At 47.2% G+C, this 14,596-nt stretch overlaps 1 protein-coding gene and 1 long non-coding RNA gene across 2 annotated transcripts in view; one reads left to right on the top strand and one right to left on the bottom strand.

Annotated features, from left to right (window-relative positions):
- Positions 1-14,596, bottom strand: part of LOC138513998 (lysosomal alpha-glucosidase-like) — a 1,078,298-nt gene that overhangs the window by 675,588 nt on the left and 388,114 nt on the right. The window lies entirely within an intron of this gene.
- LOC138513999 (uncharacterized) overlaps positions 12,118-14,596 on the top strand; it is a 46,120-nt gene continuing 43,641 nt past the window's right edge. The window contains exons 1-2 of the long non-coding RNA XR_011281860.1: positions 12,118-12,206; positions 14,164-14,243. This is a non-coding gene — a long non-coding RNA (uncharacterized lncRNA). The remainder of the gene's footprint in view (positions 12,207-14,163; positions 14,244-14,596) is intronic.

The raw sequence follows: 14,596 nt of genomic DNA, 5'->3' as shown, positions 1-14,596 counted from the left end.
TGCAATTTCAGACAAATGAAAATCGTGGGTTAAAATGTGCAGTTCAAGAACGAACTGAAATCATTGCTAGTCAAAGAGTTACCAGACAAGAATTCTGTCCCTGGTTCTACCACCAGTCTGGGTTCATTGTTTTGGAAAGCAAGATGGAGGGAAAAAGGGGACACCAAGAGTCGGGTCACCATGACACTACTGATAGTAGAACTTGGGCAAAAGGCAACATTTCCAAAGGGAAGCGGGGAGTAAAATGCCAAATAGGGCTGACCCCAAGTTGGGGGGGTTTGAATCAAGTGTCTCGTTGAGAGAAATGGAGTGAATAGTGATCCAGGTAGGAAATTATGGTTGCAAGGACTGCAACAGTCGAGGTGGGATTAGAAGATGTATTAGTCATTTGTATTAGTCATTTGAGTTGCACAGAAGGAAGAGTGGTCCAAAAGACCCAGCAACAGTCTAAGAGTTATCAGCTAGTGAATAGTCATTTGCAAGGGTAGACAAAAAACCTTCATCATCAGCAAGTCTAAACCACAGAAGTCATTTGAATTGCATGCTGGGAAGTGTGGTAGAAAGTCTCAACAAAGGTCTAAGACAAACTAATCAAATACAGATTAATCATAGTTGCATGCTGGGAAATGTAGCAAGAGATTCTGAAAAATAAACAGGCAGAGGACATACTCAGTGCTGCACTGGGAAATGTGTCCAAAGATATTACATGCATCTGAGGTCTACAGGACAAACACATAATCATTATAACATCTAAGTGGGAACCCAAGTGCAAAAAAACAGACACAGTCTACGTAAAAGCAAGATAGTGAAGCAACATGGTGAGTTGTCTGCTGGTACATGTGTTTTTGAACCCATTGACAGTCGAAGAATTGAAGGAGAGCAAAGTCCCTTATGTAGCATGACGACAAATGTGATTCAGGAACGTAGTGCTAGACTAAAAAGGATTGAGTGTGAAGATTCATAGGAGGGACAGATTATGAAATGTAGTCCTAACAACCCAGACATTGTTTAACAGGCTAAAAGCATGGTCCAGAAATTGAATGACCGTTTTGGAAAATACCTTAACATGCACCTACCAACAAATGGTTCCTCTTCACTTGTTGCAGTATTACTTTGACATACTCCTACCAGTACGTATTTCTCCATGCATGCTTCGAATTGTTGGCAGTCTGATAAAGCCACACTGACTGGATCACCTACAGGGTTAAGGAGGACTGAGGGCCTGAAATGCCCACAAGCATTGTGATGCATAACCCAGAGGTGCACAGGAATCCCTCGGAGACCCTCTCCACTGCCCAACATCTTGCCCCTCTTGGAAACCAGGGTAGGTGTGGCACTTCCTGTAGAACTCCCAGAGAAAGACAGGGGAAGGACCAGAGATCTCTTGCCACTACATTCCAGGTGTCCATATCCAAGTTAGAAAGATACTGCCCCAATAATATGTACATGTGACCAATATAGAGCCTCCTGACTCTTCCCAATCTCATGGCAAACTCCAAGCCTACTCTCCACTACCATGCAGGGGGAGGGAGATGGTCATTCTGGAGTCCACTGTAGTGCAGATAATTGAACTGCATTATGCTATACCCAGTATTGATATTGATATTTTATTTCTATTGCGCTCATACACAAGTGTTTCAGAGCGCGACAAGGCAAGGGAAGGGGAACAGAGGAGAAACAAAAACAACGATCTTACTAGGCCCAGTGGCATTGAGAACGCGCATGTGCATGGTAGAGGGGGAGAGGGAGAAGTGCATGGAAGGGGGAACAAAAGGAGGAAAAAAAACATAAATAATAATACATAAATTAATAAATAAAAAGTCAACAAACAGGGGGAGTGCAGCCAGCAAGTGGCAGTGCTGGGTTCAAGGCAGCAGGCTGGGTAGGTCTGATAAGTACAGGAAGAACAAAACAAAGGGGTGGGGGCTGTATGGGTACGGATACAGACCCCAGTGCAAGGGGTGGCCCGGAGGCAGTGCGTGCGGGTGGCAAGAGGAGCAGGTACCTGGGCCCAGAGGAAAGAGGGTGGCTAGGTGCATGGTGCCGAGGGAGAGTAGAGTCAGCAGGGGAGAGAGGGGGCAAAGGCAGAAGCAAAGAGGAAGGTCTTGAGGTTCTTCCGGAACCGGAGATGGTTCTCCTCAAGTTTTAGAGTGGCAGGGAGGCTGTTCCAGAGGGAGGCCCCAGACGAAGACAGAGATCTACCCCCAGCTTGTTTCTTTGAGAAACGACTGACCCTGAGGGAGTTAGAGGTAGAGGAGCGGAGTGCCCGAGATGGGAGGTATTTGCAGATGGATAGCTGAAGGTATGTTGGACCCAGGCCCCAGAAAGCCTTGTGGACAATGCAGAGAGTTTTGAATTTAATCCTTGCATCCACTGGGAACCAATGGAGAGATTTCAGAGCTGGAGAGATACGATCCCAGGGCTTGAGGCCAAGGACAAGTCTCGCAGTCCTGTTCTGGATAAGTTGCAAAGGGCGGAGAGTAGAGGTAGGTAAATTAAGAAAGAGGCTGTTGCAATAGTCCAACTTAGAGAGAACCAGAGCTTGGGAGACAGTGAGCTTCTCGGGAAATGAGAGGAAAGGAAGAGTACCTCTGAGGAGGTGCAGTAGGAAGTTTGACTTTTTTGATACATCAGCGATGTGGGCGGAGAAGGAGAGTGTGGAATCAAAGGTGACACCAAGGTTCTTGGCCTCGCAGGTGGGGATAGGAGGAGGGCCAAGGGAGGCCGGCCAGAGAGTGAGGGGAAAGGAAGGTGATTTTGTGCTGATGACGAGGATCTCAGTCTTGCTGGCATTCAGACAGAGATCGTTGACAGCACACCAATCTTGAATGGAAGTTACGCAATCAGTGATGAGAGAGGTGGAGGAGGTGGCCAAGGGCAGCCTGAAAATGAGCTGAGTGTCATCTGCGTAGCACTGGACGTTTGAGCAGAAAATGGCAATACAGTGGGCGAGAGTTGCTAGGTATTGGTTGAAAAGCCACGGTGAGAGGTTAGACCCCTGGGGAACACCACAGGTGGAGAGGAAGATAGATGATAGGAAGGACCCAAGTTGGACCTGGAAGGGTCGATCAGAGAAGAAAGAGGTCAGCCAAGCCAGAGCCTGATCAGTGATGCCCAGGTTATCACGGAGACGGTTGAGCAGGATGTTATGGTTGACCGTGTCGAAGGCAGAGAAGAGATCGAGTAGGATGAGGACAGAGGGAATGCTAGAATCAAGGTTGGAAAGCAGATCTTCACGGATGTTCAGGAGAGCAGTTTCCGTGCTTCTGCCCGGATCTAAAGCCAGACTGATGGTCATGGAGACAGCCAACAGAGTCAGAATGAAGGATTAGCTGAGAGATGGCCAGCTTTTCAAGGAGTTTGCCCAAGAAGGGGGTAATGGAAATTGGGCGACAGTTGGTGGGACAGGAGGGATCAGCTGTGGGTTACTTGAGGAGAGGATGCACAAGGGAGTGCTTAAGAGGGGAGGGTAAGGATTCTGAGGCAAAGGAGTGGTTGCAGAAATCGTCAAGGGCCGGAGCGAGGGTATCAATGTGGTCCTTGATAGTTTTAGAGGAATGGGATGAATCTGTTTTGACGAGGCTTTCATAGATCGGACTTGTCTAGCGACCTCATCAGGGGAGAAAAAAGGAAAGGAAGAGAAGGAGGGAGGGGGGATGGCTGGAGGAGGGTCAGTGAGTACAGACGGAGAGGGGAAAGGGGCGGGAGTGGAAGAGAGGGTGGACAAGATGTCCTGGGTACTTGCCCAGGCCCTGAAAATACCATCTTCACTGCTTGCACAGCTCAGTCAAAATACCCGCCACAGCATAATTCACCAAAGCATAGCTTCACTCACTGTGTAGAGCCACGTGACATCAGCATCACTTTTGCACAAATTCAAAATAGCATATGGGGTCTTTAAACCCACAGTGCCTGCCAGGAGAGGAAGTCACACAGCCAATTACAAAAGGAGTACAGATGAGGACAGCACCTGGGCAACACAAAGGGGGGAAAGGAAGCACATGAACTATAGGATGGGGAACTGGGGCAGGGTTAATCCTGAGTCAAGTAGGGTGCAAGTATAGAAAGTACCTATCAGAGGAATCATTGACTTCAGAGAACTATCAGAATCAGAGGTTAGAGCATGAAATCAGAGTGGCAAGGTTGCAGGTTGCTGTCCCCTCGTTCACTTGAAAATACTCAAACTGATTAAGTTGAGCTGTCTGCTGGGAGAAAATGGGTACAATTTTGTACTGTTAAAAAAATATTGGGCCTCATTACACAGGAGGCGGTAAACCATAGTGATATTAGCACCATGGTTGCCGCTGGTACCATACCGGTACCATCATGGAGGAAAGGGGAATTACCCCCCCATTCCAAGGTTGGCGGCAGTAATTCCCCCTTTCTCCATGGCCCTTCCCCATTCCCATTTTTGCACCATAGGGCATAATGGGAATGGGGAAGGAGCTAATTACGGTACCGCAAATTGCGGGTACCGTAATTAGCACCAAGGTCCCTTTGCGGGTCCCAACTTTAACGGCTGGTCTACACCAGCCGTTAAGGTCGGGTCCAGCAAAGGGACCTCGTAGTAAGGCGGTAAGGGTTAACGGTCACCGGTACCCTTACCGGTGACCGTTAACCCTTACCGCCTTCCTTGTAATGAGGCCCATAGTTTTATGTTTATTTCAATTACAAATGGCTCAGAGAGAGAGCAGCACATTTGTTTATTCCAACCGACATTAGTATTTCCCAGATGCACCTTCAGCCATTTTACCTTTGACCCCATATCATAATGCACAGACCCAGGCTTTTCAAAGGGTTGCTCATTGGTGCAGACTTAAGATTATGGGATTTAAGTCCCCTTGTTTGTTTGCATAAAAATACTCAAACTGATTGGTTGGCTTCTGTGTTAGGATGAAATAGGTAACTTTTTTTTTTTTACTGTTATAAGGTTATTGTTTTATCTTTATTTCCATTACAAATGGCTCAGCAATAGAGAGCAGCACCTTTGTTTGTACCAACCGGCATTGCCAGATCCAATGTAGAACTCCTATGTCATAATACAAAGACATGTTTTTTGAAGCGACACCCCGTGAGTCAGAGGTTAGAACATGGGTATATAAACAGCAAGATAGCAGGTTCCAGTCCACACATTGGCAGGAAAATACTCAGACTGTTAGGTTGAACTGTGTTTTAGGAGAAATAGTCAGATCCATGATCTGATCTTTGAAGGCATTCCACAACATGCACAGCATTATTTTGGATCACCTGCCGGTGAGTCAGATTCCCCTTGGTGATACCTATCAAAAGACTTCAGCAACAGTCCAATTTAGCCCCTATAATAGACCATGCGATGGTAGCACAGCTGGACGTGTTCAAAAAGGGATGCACCGTGCTAGATTCAAGGCTATTGACTTGGGCCTTCATGGTAAGTTCTTGGTCTAGGAAGACCGCTAGTGTCTTGACCTTAGACTGGGTTTTTATGGGGCACCCTGCCACTTTGAATGACTGATATTCAGAGCTCATTTTGTGCAATTGAGCAGTGATACCTAGGATTATCAGCTCTGTTTTGGCATAGTTGAGCGCAAGCTTATTATCTCTCATCCAACATTGAAAACAGTTGTAAACAGAATTCAGAGTCATAGAGTTGTTGGCATAGTTCCCTGTAAGAGGCGCAAGGGATTGCGTGTTGTCTGCATAGTTGGCATATATAATGCCAGCTTCATTGAATTGATCAAACAGAGGGAGCATAAAGATGTTAAAGAGTGTAGGTGACATGCACAACCCCTGCGGAACCCCACATGTGACCACATAGTGCTCTGCCGTAGCATCGTTAAAGAAAGCCCTAGCCTTACGATCTGAGAGAAAACATTTCTGCCAGGCTGTTGCTGAAGGAGAGAAGTGCTACTTAGTCTATCCGCCAGTATGCTATGATCCACCAAATCAAAGGCTGCAGATAGATCTAGCAGCACACGCATGGATGTTTTCCCTTTCTCCATGATTTTGAAGATGTTATTTTTTCAGATCAAGTAAGGTAGAGTTAGTGCTATGGACCGTCTGAAACCGTATTGTTTCTGCCTAGGATGTCATGTTCCGAAAGAAACTCTTAGATCTGTGTCTGCGCTACCTTGTCAAGTATTTTAAGTAAATATGGCACGTTGGCAATGGGACAATAATTACCTGGTAGGCTAGGATCCAAGGAGGGTTTTTTGATCAGAGGGGAGATCCACACCTGTTTAATGTAATTCGGGATGCAATTTTCCCTGAAGGAGGCATTTACAAAATTAGTGATATGGGGGAGTTGCTGCGGAGCACAAGACTTGCCTGCAATAGCGGGGAAAATGTCCCCTTTACATTTAGTAGGCTAAAGCTTTGTTAGGATCTCAGCGAGGTCATGTTTCGATACAGGATCGAAGTTGTATTCAGGACAGGTGATATTAGTGGTCAAGGGTTCTCTATTAACCTGACCACTGTCTCCCGTACTGCCTTCAATTCACGTCTTTACCTGAATGTTTTTGATTTTGTCTGTTAGTGCGTCCTGAATGGTTGTGCACCACTTAGCATCTTTAACAATCTGTGGAGGACGGAGGCAAGGATCCTCTATCACTTTAAGAATTCTAAAAAGCTCCTTGGTGCTAGAGTCAGCTCCCAGAATTATTTGGTCATAGAATTTTTTATTAGCTTCAAGTATGGCTAGTTTATACATCTTGGCAGCTCGAAGTAGATAGTGTTATCCCCAATTGATTCAGATTTTCAAAGCTTTGTTCTTGATTTTCTTCAGGTTTTTAAAATCAACTGAGTACCACTTCTTATCTGGCTGTTTTGTTTGCAGGAGTGATTTCATGGGAGCCATGCTGTTAACAGCCTTTTCCAGTGTGATTCGATAAGCAATTGCTAGATCTTCAGCAGAGTGTAAGTTAGGCAGATTCTAAATAACAGGGGAAATGAAAGGTTCAAGAGCAGATGGAATAATCTTGCGAAGGTTCCTATAAGAAACAAAGCATTTTTCGTGTCTGATTTTGAGAGGGGTTGGTATGGACATGTTCCATTCCAACAGATGATGATCGGACCATGGACATTGCCTATTTGCTATGTTCCTGATGGTAATGTTCTGGGTGAGAACCCAGACTAATATTCTCCCTTTATTTTGGGTGGGCAAGGCAATATGCTGGGTTAAATCTAGATCAATCAGTGCATTCCTGACGATCATGGACATGGCATCTGAGACATCTGCAAACAGGGCTGGACTGCCCCACCGGGACACCGGGACATCCCCCGGTAGGCCTCTGGCCTGTAGGGCCTCTTTTTGAGCGGAAGGATACATGTGTTACACTGTGTCTTGTGATTTCCCTCCGCTCCGCCTGGGTGGTTTGCCTTGAATTGGCTGCCACCACTGACCGAGGCAGAGGCACCATCATTTTTTTGTCTCCAGCATCTGGGCTGGGCCCGCGCCTGCGCAGGGCCCCCTGGGCTGGCTGGGCACCAGATTGGAACCACACGTCACGTGCCCTGCAGAGGCACCGTCATTTTTTTTTTCCTTCCCAGCAGCTGGGCTGGGCCGAGCCCGCCGCTGCGCAGGGCCTCCTCGGCTGGGGGCACCAGATTGAAACCGCACGTGCCCTGCCTGCAGCCCAGCCTGCGGCACAGAGTGCACACATTGTGCAGCAGGACCTCAGGATCTGCTGTGAGGGTCCTGGCTCGTAGGACCTCCGAATCTGCTGTGAAGGACATGGATCGCATGCAGCAGGACGTCCTCAGGGTCTGCTGTGAGGGGCCTGGCTCGCGAAAAAACTCTCCTGGTCTCCTTTGTGGTAAGAACTTCTCCCCTTCAGACTGTCCACTGTGAATACAGGCCTTTACTTGAATTGGGTGATCTGGGTCATGTGTGTGCAAACGTACATTGTCTGAATGAGCTAGCTGCTACGTGTGCACTTTACATACATGTGCACTCTTAGTACATGCTGTTTTGTGTGTGCTTTGCATGGTTCCGCCAAGTGTACGTCATGTATGTTTGCCTGTGCATTATGCAGTCTATCCTCTCGTATTTTGGGTAAATTTAGGGAGCCGCTAGAAACGGTGCCACATGACAGGCTTCATGCCTGCTGTAATCTGCTGCAATTGCAGGTCTGCAGTGGTTTCTGATCGTCATACAGCAGTTTTATTGCTTAAATCATGATACAGAAATGTGAGAACATTTATTTAACTTTCAACAGTGAATTTAGATAACATAAAGGGTGATGTGTGTCATACAAAACGGGGGCCTATCTTTGGGTACACGTGTAGAGAGGCACACTGTCTTCTTGGCTGGACACCCACTTGAGTACATAATCAGGGAAAGATTTAAAAGTCCTGGATAATATTCAGCTTTTTACTATCTATTACGGTTTTATTTTACACCTGCATTGGATGTCGATGCATGGGTATGCTTCTTGATGTCATGGCCGGGTGGTCAGGTAGCTCAGTGTATAACGCACCTGTGGCTCAGCTCTGTGAGTGTCCTTACCCATGGGAGGTTAATGTTAATGAAATGAGTACCAGTGCTTCGGTGGGGCGGATGGGCAAATGACAGCTACCTGGACACATGTACTCATTCCCAGCGTCCTAGTAGCCTCAGCAAAACTCTCCATGTACCTACGCCTCACCTTCGGTCAATCTTTGTAAAGTGTGCATGCGCCCCAGACGAGGTTTTGTGTGCAAAACACCAGTGCAAATGCTATAGTGGAAGTATTGTATAAATGTGCACACACTTTACATAGCCCTTGGAAACCAAATGTCGTCATGCAAGCTAGTATGGAACAGATAATTGTGCAGTCAGAAGAGGGGGGAGTATCCACCATTGCAAGCGCAGTGAGGGGTGAGGGGAGGTGAGCCATGAAAAAACCGTGCTACTTTCCCCCCAAAATGCAATGCGTGCGATTCCATACGGTGTCATTTGCACCCACCCAATCAACCTTTTTGGTAACATTAGTGGCAGATTGAATTTTAACATATAAACTGCAGGATGGTTACTGATGCAGAAATCTCATTTATTAGAGCTCTGTGGGGCAAAATATATACAAACCTCCTAATATGCATATGGAGTGCACTAACACAGGTAGCTTTGCAGAAAAATCCTTTGCAAGGAGCATCATCAGTCTGTGATACCTGGAGGCACCATGAACATGACTTCAGAAAAAGTTGCCATAGTTACGTCAAGTGGCAAATAACTGTGGTACAAAATATATTGCACTATTATTATGTATGAAACAACTCTATAGTCATTAGGGTTTTTTATGATGGCACGACGTATTAGCATAAGCTATGAAGTGAATCGCTTATAGAGCTGTAGATAAAATACACTGCGATCAAATGATTTGCCCAGGATCACACATTTTGATTAAATGGTGAAACCGAGATGTGGGCAATTTAAGCAACTGAACATACCTTCTCAGGTTTAGTTGAAATAGATATTTATTAAGGTTATGCTTTGCATTGTATTGTACTTGTCATGTGTATAGCACAATTTTATCAATTTGATCCAATGCATTTCAGGTGCTTGAGGGCCCTCAATACTCGAGCTCTTCGCTCATCCACCTCCAACTCCCTCACGGTCAGTCGCTTCTCCAAGCAACGAGTTGGTGGTAGATCTGTTTCTTTGTTTCTTCGGCTGGGGCCTTCCTCTGGAACAGCCTACCTGCCTCTCTGAAAATTGAGGACAAGCATCTCCAGTTCCGGAAGCACCTCAAGACCTTCCTCTTTGCCTCTGCTTTCTCTCCTCCTCTTCACTGTTGAACCCCTGGCCGTTACTGAAACTGGACTGGTTAACTGGCTACCCTCTTTTCTCAGGCCCAGGTCCCCTCCCTGCCAGTCGCACACACACCTGCACTGCCCCCCGGCAACCCTTGCACTCTGGGGCTGTTCTGCATTCCACTGCGCCCTGTCAGCACTTGACACCTGACGTCTGCACTTACCTTTGCACCTGCCACCAGCTGATGGCACTTCCTATTTATTTTTCATATTTATAACAGTTATCCTATGTACTGCACTTCCCCTCTCACTCCCCTCTTGTACTTCTCCCCTTCCCCACCTCCCCTGCACTTGCGCGATCTCAATGCCACCTGGCCTAGTAAGATTGCTGTCTCGTCTTCCCTCTGTTCCCCTCCCTTGCCTCGTCACGCTTTGAAACACTTGTGTATAGGCGCGTTATAAATGCCATATCATATCATAAATAATACTTAAATTATTGCAATGCCTTGGAAGCACACCACATTTCACAATAAACTAGCCTTTCATATTAAACGCACTTTGCACTATATACATTGTCATAGAAATACATTGGGCAATGAGATTATGGGCCTCATTACGACCCAGGCGGTAAGTTACCGCCTGGGCCGTGACTTTACCACCATGGTGTAAACTACGTTTACGCCATGGTGGTTGGCGGATTTACCGCCCCATTCCGACCTTGGCGGGGCGGTAAGTCCCCAATCCCCATTTACCCTTCCCCATTCCCATTTTTGCCCCATAGGGCATAATGGGAGTGGGGAAGGCGTTAATTACGCCACCGTAAATTACGGTGGCGTAATTAACTCCATGGTCCCTTAGCGCCATGGATTTTAACACCTGCTAAAAGCAGGTGTTAAAAGCGCCATGGCGCTAAGGGACCTCGTAATTGGCGGTAAGGGGTCGGCGCAGCTAACGCTGGCGTTAACCCCTTACCGCCAGGGTCGTAATGAGGCCCTATGACTTTCTCCCCATCCTGCATGTAAAGTCACAATAGCATTAAAGGGAGCCTAACACATCCCCCTTGGGTTTTAAAGCCATAGTCATGATTCCATTAGGCATGCAGTATTATGCCACATAATGCTGCATGCCTTGTAAAATAATGACTATGACTTAAAAACCCCATGGGGATTTGTTAGGCTCACATCAATGCCATAATATATGCATCCATCTCGCGTCTGATCACACCCATTCACATTTCTTAAGGGGCACCTCCCTCCCATCAGTGCCTAATGGCTCCCATTGTGATGCTCTGTTGACTCACAGCAGCATATCATGACCTCGGGAGAGCCTCACTGCTGCCCTCAGCTCCGTGGGACATTATCCTGGCAGTGGGACATTTCTCACGTTCGTCACCCTTATTGACAACGAATGCGTTGAATGGGAATGGTGTTCTGCTGCCAGGACAATGCGGGCGCTGAGCAGCAATGCCTCCAGCTCGGCACCCTCATTGTCCTGCCAGTGGGACTCGTTTCCCATTTGGCACTCTCATTGTTAAAGAGGGTACCAAAGGGCAAAGGTGTCCTGCTCCCAGATCCCCCAGTCTGGCTAGTGAAAGAGCCACTGGCAGGCCATGCTGCCCCGTGCTTGGTACGCCACTGCATGGGTACAAGAGGTGGTTTGTTTGTTGCAATGGAAGTGACAGCCGGACAGGCTCCAGCAAACACATCTTGTAAGACGAGCGCTGCAAAGTGCACACTGTAAGCCCCAGAATGTAAGTAATGTCTAAAGTATTATATTGCTGTGTTGTTAGACTACTGACTGGCAATATGGGGCAGCTGCTGAGTCCCCTTCTGATGCCCCCCTGTCACCTGCCCCTTCCCCATCTTTTCTCCTTCCATATGGTCTGCCCCTTCTCCCAGGTGCAAGCCTTCCTTGCACCCATGTGATCAGCCTCTTCTGCTCTGTCACCTGTCACTTCTTTTTGGTTTTCCTGTCACCTCTTTTTTCTTTGCCATGTTTTAGCTCCCCCCACCATGTTACCTATTCCTTCTCCCCCTTATATCCTGTGTCCAGTCCCTTCTCTCTTGCACTACCTGCCACTTCCCCATGTGCCAACAGCTTTTTCCTCACCTGTACCATCAGCCCTCAATGTCATGTGCCCATTCCCCCATGTCAGCAGTCCCTTCTCCCCTACACTCCTGCTCCTTCTTCCTGCCACCTGCCCCTTCTCACCAATGTCACCTGTGCCTTCTCCATAATATAACCTGCCCCCCATGCTATCTGCTCCATCTCAGCCCATGTAACCAGCCATTCCTTGGGGCTTCTGGGGGGAGGCATTCAGGGGTTTCACCCATTCCTCTAAGTCACTGACCTTTGTCCTTCTCTCTCCTGCAGTGAACGAGGCTTCAGCGTATCACAGTCCAAAGCTGGAGGAGCAGAGTACACTGGGCAGGAGCCACTTTGAGCACCTTCTCGTCAGCCTTGAGAAGTCCCCTATGGACCAGGAGCACGAGTACAACCAGGTAAGAGAGCACCCGTACTGGCGTTCCATGGTGTGTGGGGTGGAAGGTGCAAAAGAGTGCAGTGGGTCAAGGTGGCATAAGAGGGCTGCAGTTGGTGGGGGGAATGCACCAGGTAGGCATGGTACATGCATTTCTAGGACTGGGGGTGTGGGAGTATTGTGCTTTTGGATGACATTCCCCGATCCACCTTCACCCAGGTGTGTCCTTGAGCAGGTGACCTGTGTTTGTGCATGTTTTTCACCCACTCTAAGCCACTGACTTATGTCCCGTCTCTTCCCCCGCATTTCCACTGGCATTTACTACTTTCCGTTATGTAAAGTTGGCCACTGACGCACCCTCCTATCTGGTGTCTGGTGGAGGAGAATGGTTCTAACTATTTGGGTAAAGTATTTGTATTTATTGTGCATTTGTAAGACACATATACATCAAGAAATTGTGTTTCACAGCACCCACTGGTCAAAGGGGTGGGGAGACAGGGGAATCAAAGGCAAATACAATAACAATGAGGAACAAAGACCTGGCGGTCCTACTAGGCCTTGTGAGCATTCAGAAGGTGCAAGTGCAGAGAGAGAGAAGGAACAAGGGAGGGGGTAAGTGCTGGAGGTACCACAGATGTAGAAGTGCCAGAGAGTCAGTTGCAAGGCAACAGGTAAGTGCCTGGCAGAGGCCACTTGGTAAAGGGTGGTCACCTGCCAATGCAGGACAGCACAGGCCAATGGGTGCCCAATGGCGAGTTCAGCGGGAGGGCGGAGACTGAAGTCGATTGACATGCAGAGAGTTGGATCCATTAGATCATAGAGATCTGGAGGGAGAGTATTTGGTGAGAGCAAGTTGTAGATAGCATGGTCCCGGCCCCAGATAGCCTTATGGATGATGCAGAGGGATTTGAATTTGATCCTTGCAGCACCCGGGAGCCAGTGGACAGATTTTAGGGCTGAGAGATATGGTCCCTGTGCTTGAGGCCAAGGATAAGACTTGCAGCCCTATTCTGCATTAGCTGGAGAGGTGGAAGATAGGAAGAGGGTAGATTAAGGGAGAGGCTGTTGCAGTAGTCTTGCCTAGAAAGTACCAGGGCTCTAGAGATATTGAGCTTCTGGTAGTGGGTGCCCTGATGCAAGTGTCTGGGCCCACTGTGTGTCTGAAGGAGTTAGTGGTGACTGATGTGGCTAGTGATATTTTACTCTTGGCGAGAACAAAGTGGTGTGCTCTGTGGATGTTTACAACTGAGGTGGCAAAATACTTTTTAGCTAGCGGCTAGCAAACTGAATGTTTGCAACTTGATAATAAATTAATTGGGGGATCAGATAAACCTCTGGGAATACACATGCTTAATTTGATCACTACATGGCAGGCAAAGAATTGTGAGACACAGAGGGGACCAGAGAGTTCTATTTTTGCTGAATATCTAAGGAAGGGGAATGTGGCGAGGTCCTGAAATACCTTAAGATGGTCCTCGCTTTCTAAACTTTATGAAGGCTACTCTTCTCACTCCATCCGCACCCACTCTCATTACTGGGTTGGTCTTAAATATGACTGTGAATATCTTATAGGTTAGAGTTGTTTTGACGTCTGAGCTATGCGAGTGACACTTTGCAATATGCTTGTGCCTCCACCATCTATCCTTCTCCAAGTTAGGTCCGCCAAGCTAAATCGTGTATGGGAAGGTATAAAATTACCAGGTGATTGTTGGCCTCCAGTTGTGTGTAGTGTAAGGTAATTGGAGATTTGAAGGTGGGTCATTTGGCTGGGGTAAAGTGAGGGTTTGGGAATAGTGAGGACTCCTTGTTGGTGTATGGTGTATACTGTATGGTGTATATGTAATTGGTTGAACTGTTAGCCTGAAGAGACATGGAGACTGGAGAACTGAAATCAGCTGAAGTGGGTGGGAGGAGGGATTGTGCCTCTTTTGTAAGACTGACTTTTATTCTCTCTATGTTTTTGGAATTACTTCACTGAGAACGGTGGCTGTGGATGTCAAGGCACACTACAAGATCAATTTGCAGGCAAGAGTTGAAGATCATAAAAATCAACTCCCAGGTAAGTCGGTGACTAGATGGGTATACATACGTTGTGGGGACCATGTGGTGACTTTCAATGCAGCATGGTATGCTTACTGAGAATCCAAGTTTATTATATGCACTCTTCTTGCTCTATGAATGTGATAAATTTTCTCTGGTGTATCTGTTCCTTGTAAAATGATAATTTGTATGAGGGCTTGCCACTAGAGTAGGACCATGCAGTTTGCATCTATCCATCCAGCCGACCCCCCTCTTCCCCGTCCCAGTGTATCTTTCAATGTTCAGGTCCATAGATATCCCCAGGGTTGGGGGAAAGGAACAGTGAACATTATATCCATAATTGGTGGTTTACTCTCCCCTGCAAAGGACACT

Source organism: Ambystoma mexicanum, chromosome 12, assembly GCF_040938575.1.
Source record: "Ambystoma mexicanum isolate Mex_15411 chromosome 12, UKY_AmexF1_1, whole genome shotgun sequence".
In the NCBI taxonomy this organism is placed as follows: Eukaryota; Metazoa; Chordata; class Amphibia; order Caudata; family Ambystomatidae; genus Ambystoma; species Ambystoma mexicanum.
The sequence above is the reverse complement of the archived record's forward strand: the minus strand, read 5'-3'. Positions and strand labels throughout refer to the sequence as shown.